Here is a 12110-nt window from a genome sequence, read left to right as displayed (position 1 = left end):
ACTGGGTGGGAATTTCTAAAATTCTAATGGGAAACTGATTGCTTTGATATTTTGTTTTCCAGATTTAAAGGACCCTCTTTTCTCCTCTCTTTTAAGCAATCTATAACTTACAGCAATTTGGTAAAGTGTATCTTTGCAGCGAAGGTTGAAGCGTTTATCTTTTTCTCCATACCTGATCCCTCTAGAATTCTGAAATTCTTATTAAATATTCTTAGTTTCATGACAATATACATATTTGCATAAGTTCAATAAGAATCTGTTCTCCTTATAATGGGATGCTCAATGCACCTAGCCCCTACTTCTTTTGATCCACAGCTGATAAAAGGGGATATACGTCAATTTGGCAAAGGCCTAATCAAATCTATAGAGAATAATCACACTTTGGTAGAACAGTCTTTCCACAGTGCACTCCCGGGAGACTAAAACACCAGACATCACAATCTGCAGCCCAGAACTTTCCTGTAGACACTGGAAAAGACACCTTTAGAAAGACTCCCTCCAACCTCACTGGAAGGAAACTTATCAGCTACTGTTAACCAGCCCTTGTGTCACTAGACTCCAAGGTATAGACCCTTGGATTCATAAGTTACATCTAAAGACACCACTAAACCCTGACTGGACCTGCACACCAACTGGTGACCTGAAAGTAAGATTTCCAGGAATTGAAGGAGACGACAGCTGAGTAGACAGCTTTCCCAAGATTCTGGACCAGTCCTGTACATTTTTTATACCCTTTCTCACTGAACAATTTGTTATTCCCTTCATACTTTTCTCTTTTTTAAAAAATTAAGGTCATATTGGTTTATAGCATTATATAAATTTCAGATATACATCATTATATTTCTACTTCTGTATAGACTGCATCGTGTTCACCACCAAAAGTCTGCTTGCCATCCGTCACCATACATATCTGCCCCTTTACCCCCATACTTTTCTCTTCATCATCCTATTGGGAGAACTCTTTTATCTATTCTTCTACATCATGAAAGCATATGACCTCCATTTGTAACTCGTATCTTTATTCTTCTTCTTGTGGATCTCTTTACATGAAGTGAAGAATTTCAAGAATGGGTTAATGCTTGGCATCTTAACCTAGAAAGCATCCCACAGATCTTTGGAAGGCTGAAAATGAAGGATTGTTGGATTGAAATATTTGGGCTATTATTTGTCCTGATAGGTATTTCAATGCTTTCTTCTCTAATGCACACAGTGGAATTCTTAGGTGATGGTAAAACCCTATGAAATCAGAAGAACTCACTGCTGTTATATTGGTTATTGCCTTATGGATCGAACCTCTTACATAGTCGACATATCAAACCACCTTTCTTAAAGTTCTTCTTACAATGGCTTTTGTTATTAGGGTGATTTTCACTCTCAGGTTGGCCTTTTATTTTTCTTCATAATCCTCATTATTAACTGTCATACCTTATCACACTCTTTTTGTTCCTACCTTGCAGAAACTTTCTGATTCCCAAAATCTCACTGATTGTTGGATCTGTGCTAGAACAAATGTGCCTCCACAGCCCTGAGGACTGGGCCGTGACCCAAGAGATCACAGTTGCATGGCAACAGATAGTCAGACAAAATGTCTCTCTCCTGGGAATTTGAATTTGAGATCCAAAATCCCTAGTTGGCTATTCAGTCAATGAAGTCATATAACAGTGAGGTTTTGGTGACCTCATAATATGTGGTCACGTGCATGGAAAAGAAGAGCAAGCCAGTCTTCAGAGAAAGACAAAAATGAAGGAGACATGCACAGAGAAGAAGAGAGGAAAGTATGTAGTCTAAACGAGAGCGAGAGAGCTCCTGAGAGAGGCAAGGGCTTAGCCGTCTTTGCTTTTCAGGTCCTGGTTACAGTTCACTTAGAGTTGCCGAAACTTCTTGCCTCTCCTGTCTCCATTTTATTTTTACTTAAGTTAGTTTTGGAAGATTTCTAAACCCAACAATCCTGGCTTTAACAATATTCTCTTGCTATTGTTTCTATAGTATGTCTGAGAATCAATTTCAGAGTTTAAAGGATTCTAAGATATCATAATTTTATAGATGAGGAAGCCTAGAGAGGTTAAAAATATTACACAGATGACTGAAGATCCTGACTAAACCTAGGATTCCTGATTTTACAAACACCAGTGTTTTGTAGAAAATTAAAACAAAGATTTGGGAATAAATAGTCATTTTCTCCTAATACCACCTCATTTTCCAATAAAACTCTTCTAACAAACTATTAAGTTAAAAAAAAATTAATTTTGAAGGAAAACCAACTTACCGAAAATAGTGAGATATCTATTCCCTGTACCCAGATCTATCAGACATTTTGACATATTTGCTTCCTATATCTCTTTTTGAAAGATATAAAATAGTCAAAATCCAGTCAAAACTTTGTTTTAAAAGATAATTTTAGAGCACATAGTCTAGTATGTGTACTTTTATAGAGTACCCTCTACTACACTCAGACCCTTTACTAAACTCAGATATGCTTATACAGTCTAATTGTTTTCTGAGTTTCCTAAATAGAGATGTTTAAAATATATTACCAACATTCATATGAATTTTTTTTACTGAAAAAAAATTTATATTTACCTCAAACCTTAAAAAAAATGATAGTGAATGCACTTAGCTGTACTTTACTAGCAACAAATTGAGGTATATCTTTACATTTTTATGTTTGTATAGTTTTGGAAAATAGTCTTTAGTTTCAGCTTTCTTTCCTTTTCTCATCTTGAGCCTTTGCTGGAAGTGACGTATCATTCAAAGGTAGTAGCAATCAGTATTCTTTCCATTCTTGTTAAAATATCAGCATTGTTCTATATTATATGGAGATTAAGAATATCAAGGGAGAATATTTAAAATACTGTGGCAATGAGTTTATATAGTAGTTATGTGACTATCAATATTCTTTCAAGGGATTTATGTTGTAATTCAAGATTACTTGAGCATAAGCATAATAAACTCTTAAAGTAGTAGCCAAATCTTCTTACGCAAGACTCTGAAAGATTCTTTCCAATTAAAAAAAAAGTAATACTAATCAACTATAATGCCCCTGGAGGAATTCTACAGGGAATACGTAGTATTATTCCCTCAAATAATGAAAAATTTAAAGCAACGTATTTACTCATTTTCTTCCTTATTCATCCTAGTATATATATTTGTCAGAATATAAAAACTATGAAGTGTTATCAATCTGATTGTTTTCTTCCTATTTGACTTATTTTAATTGTTTGCTTTTATCTATCAGCCACTTTTTATTTTGCTACGATTTGAGATAATTTCAAACTTAGAGCTGCAACATTAGCACAAAAACCTCCTATATACTACAGTGCAGTTATAAAAATCAGAAATCTTAACATTGATATAATACTACTGTCTAATCCATACTCCACACTTAAATTTCTGTCCTAATAATGTTATTTGTAGCTACTTTTTACACCGCCCCCCTCCCCAGTCCAGAGTCCACTCCAGAATAACTCCTTATATTTAGTTGTCATATTTCTTTAGTTTTATTTAATGTGTAATTGTTCCTCAGAATTTCTTTGTACTTTACAACCTTGGGGTTTTTGAAGAGAATTGGCTATTAACTTCGTAAAATATTGCTCAATTTGGGTTACCTTAGCTTATTAACTCTTTCAAATTACTAGAAATTCCTGTATTGAATTACATTGCAATGTACTTTTGGAAGCTGAATTATTTTTTCTCTAGATGCAAGTTGATCTACCTTAGTCATTTAGGGAGGACATTTATTGCACAGGTTGAGCATTCTGGCTTTGGAGTCAGACAGATTTAGATTTTATTCTACCTTTCCTGCAATTAGTTGTACTCATCTTTCCGAGCTTCAATTTCCTAATCTGTAAAATAGGGAAAAAGTTGCATTTTAAAGGGGTTGCTGGAGGGATTAAATGAGATAACATATGCGAAGCATTTGGTAAAGTGCCTGGCATATAAGCAGAGCTCCATAAAAGATTGGACACATTATACATTTGCCAATGGAAAGTAACATGAAAAAACTGACAAGCTGGTTTAGTGGCATTAAATAATATTGCACCAATATTCAGGCAAAGAGGAAAGTGAGTTAAATTGCCTTTTTCATTTGAAGGCCTCTGAAGCATTCATGTTTCCAAGTTTCAGACATTAGGTTTTTTTAATGTGTCAGTTTTCAGTGTACAAGGCTTTATATTTAATTTTTCAAAGCAAAATGTCTCAGTTTATTTTAATTTTTTTTGAAATAAAAATCATAGCTAAAGGAATTTCTTTCTGACAGTGTAGAATTTAAAACAAGAGTTTCCTAGTAATTTGGTCATTTGCAACTAATTTGTTTATATGCTATATATTACCTACCTGCTTATTTCTTACATAACAGTACTTTCTCAAGGTAGATCAAGAAAGTCCATTTAGCAATCATGTAGCTGAATTGACAATAAGAGTAATAGCTTTGATTTGGGCTGTGGGAATATGGGTTCAATTGGAGAAGGATGCATGCGAAAGAGGCAAAAATACACATTTTTAGCTTATTGCTTGATGCAAGATTGATGTGAATTATCTTGACCTAAGCTGTGTCTTGTCTTTGGAACCATTCCTTCTGGTCATTTATTCTACTTTCTGGCGATCCTCCGTCCCAGGGGTCTTAAGCTTATAACAACATAACAGTTTTGTTATAGCTTTTCCTGCCCTGCCATATTCACATACACCTTTCCTTTCTTCTTGGGTGAAGAACTCAGATATTTTTAGGGAAAGTTACTGCATCAGTAAGGCATTTTGGATTCTTTGCTAGATGTCTTGATGAAAAAAAATTTATTTAAAACGTTCATAGATATTTACATTTTAAATAATATATGTGATAATTAAATAAATAATTGGCTATTTTCTAGGCTTTGTGTTTGAGAGAGAGTTTTTGACAAGTTTGGGCCAACTTGTGTTCTGCAATAGTGTTCTGTGGGCTCTATTGTCTCTAAGTTGATACCGCCCTTCATGCCTTCCTAACTTTCTCTAGTTTTGAAGATTTAAGTATTGTTAGTGTATTTAGCCACAGTACTCAGGTCAAGGCCAGAGGCAGGAAGATCGGAAGCATGAATCAACTCATCAAAGGATGGGCTGCCTGCCTGGAGAAAACACTGGAGTGTGATGTGGGACTTTTAGACAGGCAGAGGGCTCTGACACCCAGGCACTCTCTGTCTGGAACATGCCTGTGGCAATTTTGCACTGGTTAATTTCAACTGAACAGAATTTTCATTTTAGTCAAAAATAGGGAGGCTTGAATTAAATATATCTGTTTGTTATGACCTCTGTGAATAGGAATAAAGAAGATAAAAAGCAAAAAACAAAAAAAAATTTAAAAAGAAAATGATTTAAGACATCATCTTAAACATGAGTAGATAGGGTGACTGCATGCTTTTGTTTTATGAGCTTCTGGGCATTTGCTTTTCTCTTAAGTTACATTTTTGCTTTATATACACAGTGTTACTAATTTCTCATGTCTTGGCAACAGCTAGAAAGTCACATTTGAAAAATTATTTAAACAGCTTACCATTTTGATGTCATCTCCTTATAATATTTAGAAATCAGTTTTTTCTCCTGTAGGACACAATTACAATTTTCTAATATGAGTGTACCTTATTTCTTACATTTTAGGAGCTCTCTTTCTTTGGAATTGAGACTTGACATTCAGATACATTAACAATTAAGTGGCCAGGACATTTGAAAGAAATTGGAGGTTAGCGCAGAAGTGCCCTTCTACTGGGGAGGCATTCATGTATCAGAGACATTCTCTTGAATTTATGTAAAAGTTAGAAACACAGTATTGTTATTTAAATAATTTTCCCACATAATAATTCCGTTAAAAGTTGTAATTGCTTTAAATTTTACTACTGATTGTAGTCATTTGTGTGATTGTGTCTATGATTGATACATTTTAATGTTGCAATTGTCTGGCAATTTTCCATGATTATATCCATGACTGGTATTCTTTATGGTGCAATTGTGTGGTAACAGTCTGATTATATTGCTATTAAGGTTTTTACATAACTTTCTCTCAGGACACATTTGAAGAATAGAGGCTTTATTTTCAAGAGTATAAGCTCCCGCGTAAAGCAAATCAGTTCACCTGGCTTGGTGAATTGTCTTTTCATCAAGTCAATAGGCTGAATGATTTTCAGAAGAAAACCACCACTTTCACTTTTCATATTATAATATTGAGAATGTTATTTAGAAATTTATATTACTAAAATTCGTAACTTCTTAATATGCAATCAGAAAAAGCTGTGATAACAAAGACTGAAAAGAAGTGACCAGAATATTTGGGAAAAATCTAGCAAAGAGCAGCATTAAGAAGGCCAAGAGAAGAAAGGGGAATTAATCAGATGGCACAGAGGGAGATCAGGTGAAGAAAGTACTTAGACACGTCTACTGAATCTGGCACTAGAGACAATAACCTTGACCTCATTGAGACCAGATTCTGTGGACTGTGGGGAAAGAAGCCAGGAGTAAATGTAATTAGGAATCAACGGGAGATAAAGAAAGTCACACAATGTGAGAAGACAATGTTTTTCTCGGGGACAAATGTGAAGAAAGGAGAAAGATAGGATAATATACATAGGAAAATAAAAAAAATGCTGGGAGGTTTTCTTTTTAACACAGAAGAGATAATTATACACTGAAGGTAAAAAAATAAAAGAAAGAAAGATACTGAGGAAAAAGGTCTCTGAGGAGGTTCAAAGTTCTATTAAGTTCAAAGTAAACTGAACAGATAACTTGGCCCTTCTTTCAGTGAGATATAAAAGAAGGAGGGAAAGTGGTATATGAAGATCAGTTCATTTGTGGGTGGAGGTAGAGGTTGAGTGAATTTCTGCTACTTGGCTTTTGTCTTTGCTGTAACTTAAAAAGATACATTTTCTCTATCAAAGACGGGCATGGAGGTGCGCATGAGCATGGGGACAAAATGGAGAAATAGAGAAAAATGTCTAAGAGTTGGAGACTCTGCCACGTAGAAGGGCTGATGGAGTTGACAGACGAGAACAAATAGAAGGATTGTTGAGTGAACTTGAACAGAGAAAACTTATTTGGTACAGAGGTATGATTTTTCCCAGCAGTGCTTAATGGTCTGCATATAAAAGCAGGAGAGCAAAGGTTTGGAGTGATTTCCTGATAGTGATGTACAGATCCAGTGTAGTGGGAGGACAAGAAAACAAAGCAGTTGTGGGTTGTGGGTGGAGAGTATTTGAAAGTGATGGACCACAGGTTCAACAAGGGACAAAAGTGCAGTCACTAGGAGGCTGATGACACAGTATACGAAATGGCTCATGCTCTGGGGTCTTGATGAAATGCAATAATTTGTACAGTGAGAATATGAAAGTAAAAATGCTTAAAGGGTAAATGTTTTTCAGTAAGAAAATAGGATTTTAGATTGAAAGATTTTGAAATACTGTTATTTGGCAGGAAGACAAGAGAATTGATTTTAAGATCAACAGCATTGTTCATAATTATTTTAATTAGCTTACTTATTCTTTTGAAAATTAAAGTCAGAGCTATAACTGACTAATTCATCTTGTCGTTCTCAACACTGCCTCTCTTTTGAGGGAGATATTTCTTTGACCAACACATCTCTGGCAGCGATCTGCAGCCTCCGTTGAAAATCACTAATTTCCATCAACAAGTGAGGTTAGAACTGTGCTGTCTAGGATGGCAGCCACTAAGCACACGAAGCTGTTGAGCACTTAAATATGGGTAGAGCTATGGAGGAAGTGAATTCTAAATTTTATTTAATTTTAACTTAAAAACTGAAGCACCTAAAACATTTTTTCTTTCATAAATCTTTATTGCTTTAGTGGGACTACATTTCACCTTAACCACTGCATCAACATTATTGTGTTGTAGTGAATATGACAGGTATATCATTAATAATTTTTATATTGATTAAACGTGTAAATGATAATATTTTGGATACATTGGGTTAAATAAAAATATATTATTGAAACTAATTTCATCTGTTTCATTTCTACGGTTTAAAATTTGGCTACGAAAAGGTGAAAATCACATATGTGGCTTGTTATATTTCTATTGGACAGGACCAGTTTAGAGTTTCTTTGATTGTAGCTGTCTTTTCGAAACTAAAAATAATAAAAATTTCTTTGTTAAAATTAAAAATATTTAGAGAGAGAATATGTTCGTACCTTTTCCTTTATGTACGGGAAAACCAACATTCTGAAAAGTAGACCCGACAAGATGGTGGAAGTAGAGCCGAAGAAGAAGCGGACCTTCTGCAAATGCACCTACCGCGGGGCGGCTCTCGCCCAGCCGGGGTCACATTCTAGGAGCAGCTGGAGCAGCGGGTGCAGCCGCAGCCACTAAACCCGCCCTGCCGTGGAGGCGGCTCTTCCGCTGACGCGCCTGCGCGAGCCCAGGAAGGAGGCGCTGCCGGGGAGAGGCCTGAGGTGCTGAAGATGCACCTGGAGACATGGTCGTCCTGCTGGAGATGGTGGGCGTCTACAATGGCAAGACCTTCAGCCAGGTAGAAACCTAGCGAGAGATGGCTGACCACTACCTAGGTGCGTTCTCATCACCTACAGGCCCGGGAACCATGGCCAGCCAGGCACCGGCGCCACCCACACCTCCCACTTCATCTCACTCAGGTGGCCTGCTTGGCCAATAAAGGCACAGAGTTCCTTCCTTCCTTCCTTCCTTCCTTCCTTCCTTCCTTCCTTCCTTCCTTCCTTCCTTCCTTCCTCCCTTCCTCCCTCCCTCCCTCCTTCCCTCCCCTCCCCTCCCCTCCCCTCCCCTCCCCTCCCCTCCCCTTCCCTTCCCTTCCTTCCTTTCTTCTTTCGTGGTTTTTACAAATATTTTGTTTATTTTAATGAAGGTGGTACAGACAATGTCTATTTAAAACCCATATCCCAGGCCAAAAAGTGCAAGGAAAATAAACAAGAGCCATGTTCTGTTCTGTACGCTTATGTATCAATAACTTTATTAACTGGTAATGAAAATTAGAACTTTTCTGGGATCTTCTGACAAGATTTTTCTTCAATCTTTAAAATGCCTTCTCTTCAGTGAAGCTAGCTTTGGAGTTAGTCATTACTCTGGCCGTATCTGTTATCTCGACCCCAACCTGATAGTCCTCTTTTTTGGTCCAGACCTTCAGGTTTTAAAATTTGAGACTATTCTGCCATCTCCTTGTTTTTCTTGCCAAGTTTTACTAATGTATTTGGGAGACAAACTTCATTGCTTAGAATTATTATATATTAGTAGGAAAATGAAAATTAAGGCAATAGTGAGAAGCCAAATTTCCAATGTGTAGGGAAACCAATTGAGTCGGGCCTCGACATTCTGCAGGTTGCTTTCTCATTTTACCCCATATGCCCCATAGGACATTTGCTCATTCTTGGTGGGAGAGGAGAGACAAAGCAGGTTGAGAAGCTCCTAAAAGGCAGGGGAGTCAGGAGAGCTTTAAACAATTTTTCAGATCTGGAGAGACAAAAATTAGAATTTGGTTCTGCCAAAGCACCTGGATTTGAGGAACATCAAGATCCCAGAAAGAAGGGAGGCACGAGAAGTGAATCAAATATTCCAGTTTTTCCCTTGAGACATTGACTGTTTCCAAGCTTCTCAGTACAAGTGCTAAAATTCAGACGCCTCAGTCTCCTTGAACTGCCGTCTTTGCTTATTTCTCCGTCCCTGCTCTGGGTTTGGAGAGCAAATGCCGTCAGTAAAAGGGAGAGCTTTTAGTGTTTTCTTCTTTTGTTTTCTTCCTGAGGATCACAGCCCTGCATTGTGTGTTTTCCCAATATCTGAAAAGAGTTGTTTCATGCTTTCCAGTATTCTTGCTTTTTATGGTGAGACGGCAAGTCAAGGACCAAGGCAAGTTCTGTCATGGTTAGAAGTAGAAATAATTTTTTTTTAAAGTTTTCATAATTAAAATAATTTCTTGCATGATGGTAGTAGAGCATCTTTAAAAGATTCTTGTGATTTCTTTAGATTATTTTATTTATTACCATAATCTTGGGTTACTTATAGTTATTGAAATTTGAGCTCCTAAACTTGAGATGATTTGTAAATCAACATAATATAAGTAGGCAAATTCAGATTAATTTAAGCATAAGGACAGCTTATCAATGAATATAAACCAATATTGTGAATAGAAGCATTTCAGAAAGATTTTTTTAGCATGTGGATCAGTTGCCCATCCTTATTTGCCATATTTTAATTTAAATATTGATTCAATATTTAATGGTTTAGTTTATTGCCATATTTTAATATAAGTATGTACATGTACATTTCTGTATGCACATAACTCAGAACACAAAGTGCATGTGGTTCAAAAAAGGGTTACCTGGTGGTATTTGTACCACTCTTCCAGCCCCTAGCAGCATGATACCCAAAGAACGGGAATAATGTGTGTGAGGTGTGGGAACCAGTTTAGAATTACTGAAACTGTAAATTTAAGGTTCTTCATCAATTAAGCAAAGGTGGAGGAATTTGCCAGATATAAGAGAGTATAATGGAAATGGAGGAAACAAGAAATGGCAGGTATATTATTTTGTGAACTTTAAAATAAAATAGCCAGTTATCCTACCAGCAAAATGAGTTTATTCGAGAGTAGACAGAGGAATTGCAATTTGTTAAATGCAAGCTATGGCGGACCACAGGCAAATCCAGAGAATAAGGGAGGGGAGCTTGATTTTATAGAGAAGAAGGGGGGGTTGGGAGGGGCTGTTTTGAACAAAAATTCATTGGAGGAAAGTAAGAGTTTGGGGTGGAGATGGCTTCTCGTTGGCTGAGCTGTGAAGCTTCTCATTGGCTGGGCTGTTGCTGGGCAAGGAGAAAATCTTTCTTCCTCCTGCTGGAGTAGTAGTTGCACTTCCTGTCCAAATTGTAAAGTAAGCTTCAGGGAAGTTGTGTCCTGTAGACCTCCCCTAAGGGGCTTCCTGACTCCGTTTTAAGTGAGGTTTTCCTTTATTAATTTTCACAATTTCTACAGTGAAGCCCCTACCTCAGAGCCCTTCTGCATGTGTTATCCTGTTTGCCCCACACCTGTTCTTAGCAGTAGAGCACATGTTGCAGATGAAGAAAAGGAGGCTCAGAGAGACACCAGTGATTGTCCCAAGTTATAAGTTATGTCAGATACATTGTTCTGAAATTAAATTCAAAAATACATCTGAAAATGATGCAGGTGTCAATAAGTATTCCTACCCATATCCAAATCCAAAACTATGTTTTCATCTACATCCAGATTGTAAAGATGGTGGGTTACCAAAACAATTACACCAGTTCTTCATCCTCAGTGCCAATATTCTGTTAATTCCTGGAGCTGATAAATGTGATATTGGGAACTGTTAATTCAGTCAAATAGAGTTTACAACTTTGCAAGAATGAATAAAAATAATGATGACTAACCTTAAGGGGCAATTGTGACTTATTAATTACTAATTTTTAATCTATTTTCCTATGAAGCAAATTTCAGAAAGCATTATGTATACTAAAGGAAGTGATTATTTCCTGAAGTCTTCTTAAGAATTAGCTAAAATGGGATAAAATATTCTGAAATTCAATAAGAATTCAGTGAAAATTGCTGTGAAATCTATTGCTACCATGTTATTTTGCAAAGACAATGGTGTCTAATTTAGATTTCTTTGATTTATTGAAAGAATTGTAAGGTAACAAAGATGGTTAAATTAACAGCTCTGCACTTTTGGTGGTTAAAACTAAAAGCAGCATTAATAGTGTAACTGGCCTTTTAATTTAAGATTCACAGCATTAGCAAAAAAGTGCAATGTATAATTACACTTTTCCTAGCATGTTTACCTTCTTTTTCTCATTGTCTTGCTTTAGAAAAGAAATCTGGGCACCAAATATTAAAATATTCAACTGTTATGCTAGCATTTTTTAAAACATCTAACTTAACAAAAATAATTGTTTTAACATCTGTTTCCTTTTCAATGAAATCTCAAGTCTCCTAGATCATCTGTAAAATATCACAAGCATAGAGATAATTCAAATTCACTACTGCTCATTTTGAATTTATGTGCTCTTTTAAATACATTAGTATTTAGTAACCACACTTTAAAATCCCATCTTAATTTGAATATTAAGATGAGAAATATGTTTTTCCTCTTGAAATCTTTCCTATC

The 12110-nt window shown here is 36.1% G+C and overlaps 1 long non-coding RNA gene across 1 annotated transcript in view; it reads left to right on the top strand.

The window, feature by feature from the left end:
• The window catches only part of LOC131403854 (uncharacterized), a 132414-nt gene extending 125480 nt beyond the window's left edge, over positions 1-6934 (top strand). Inside the window, exon 11 of the long non-coding RNA XR_009219591.1 lies at positions 6894-6934. This is a non-coding gene — a long non-coding RNA (uncharacterized LOC131403854). The remainder of the gene's footprint in view (positions 1-6893) is intronic.
• The last annotated feature ends 5176 nt before the right edge of the window (positions 6935-12110 follow it).

Source organism: Diceros bicornis, unplaced genomic scaffold (genome assembly GCF_020826845.1).
Source record: "Diceros bicornis minor isolate mBicDic1 unplaced genomic scaffold, mDicBic1.mat.cur scaffold_93_ctg1, whole genome shotgun sequence".
NCBI lineage: Eukaryota > Metazoa > Chordata > Mammalia > Perissodactyla > Rhinocerotidae > Diceros > Diceros bicornis.
Note: the sequence above shows the minus strand (reverse complement) of the source record. Positions and strands in the feature narration are given on the sequence as shown.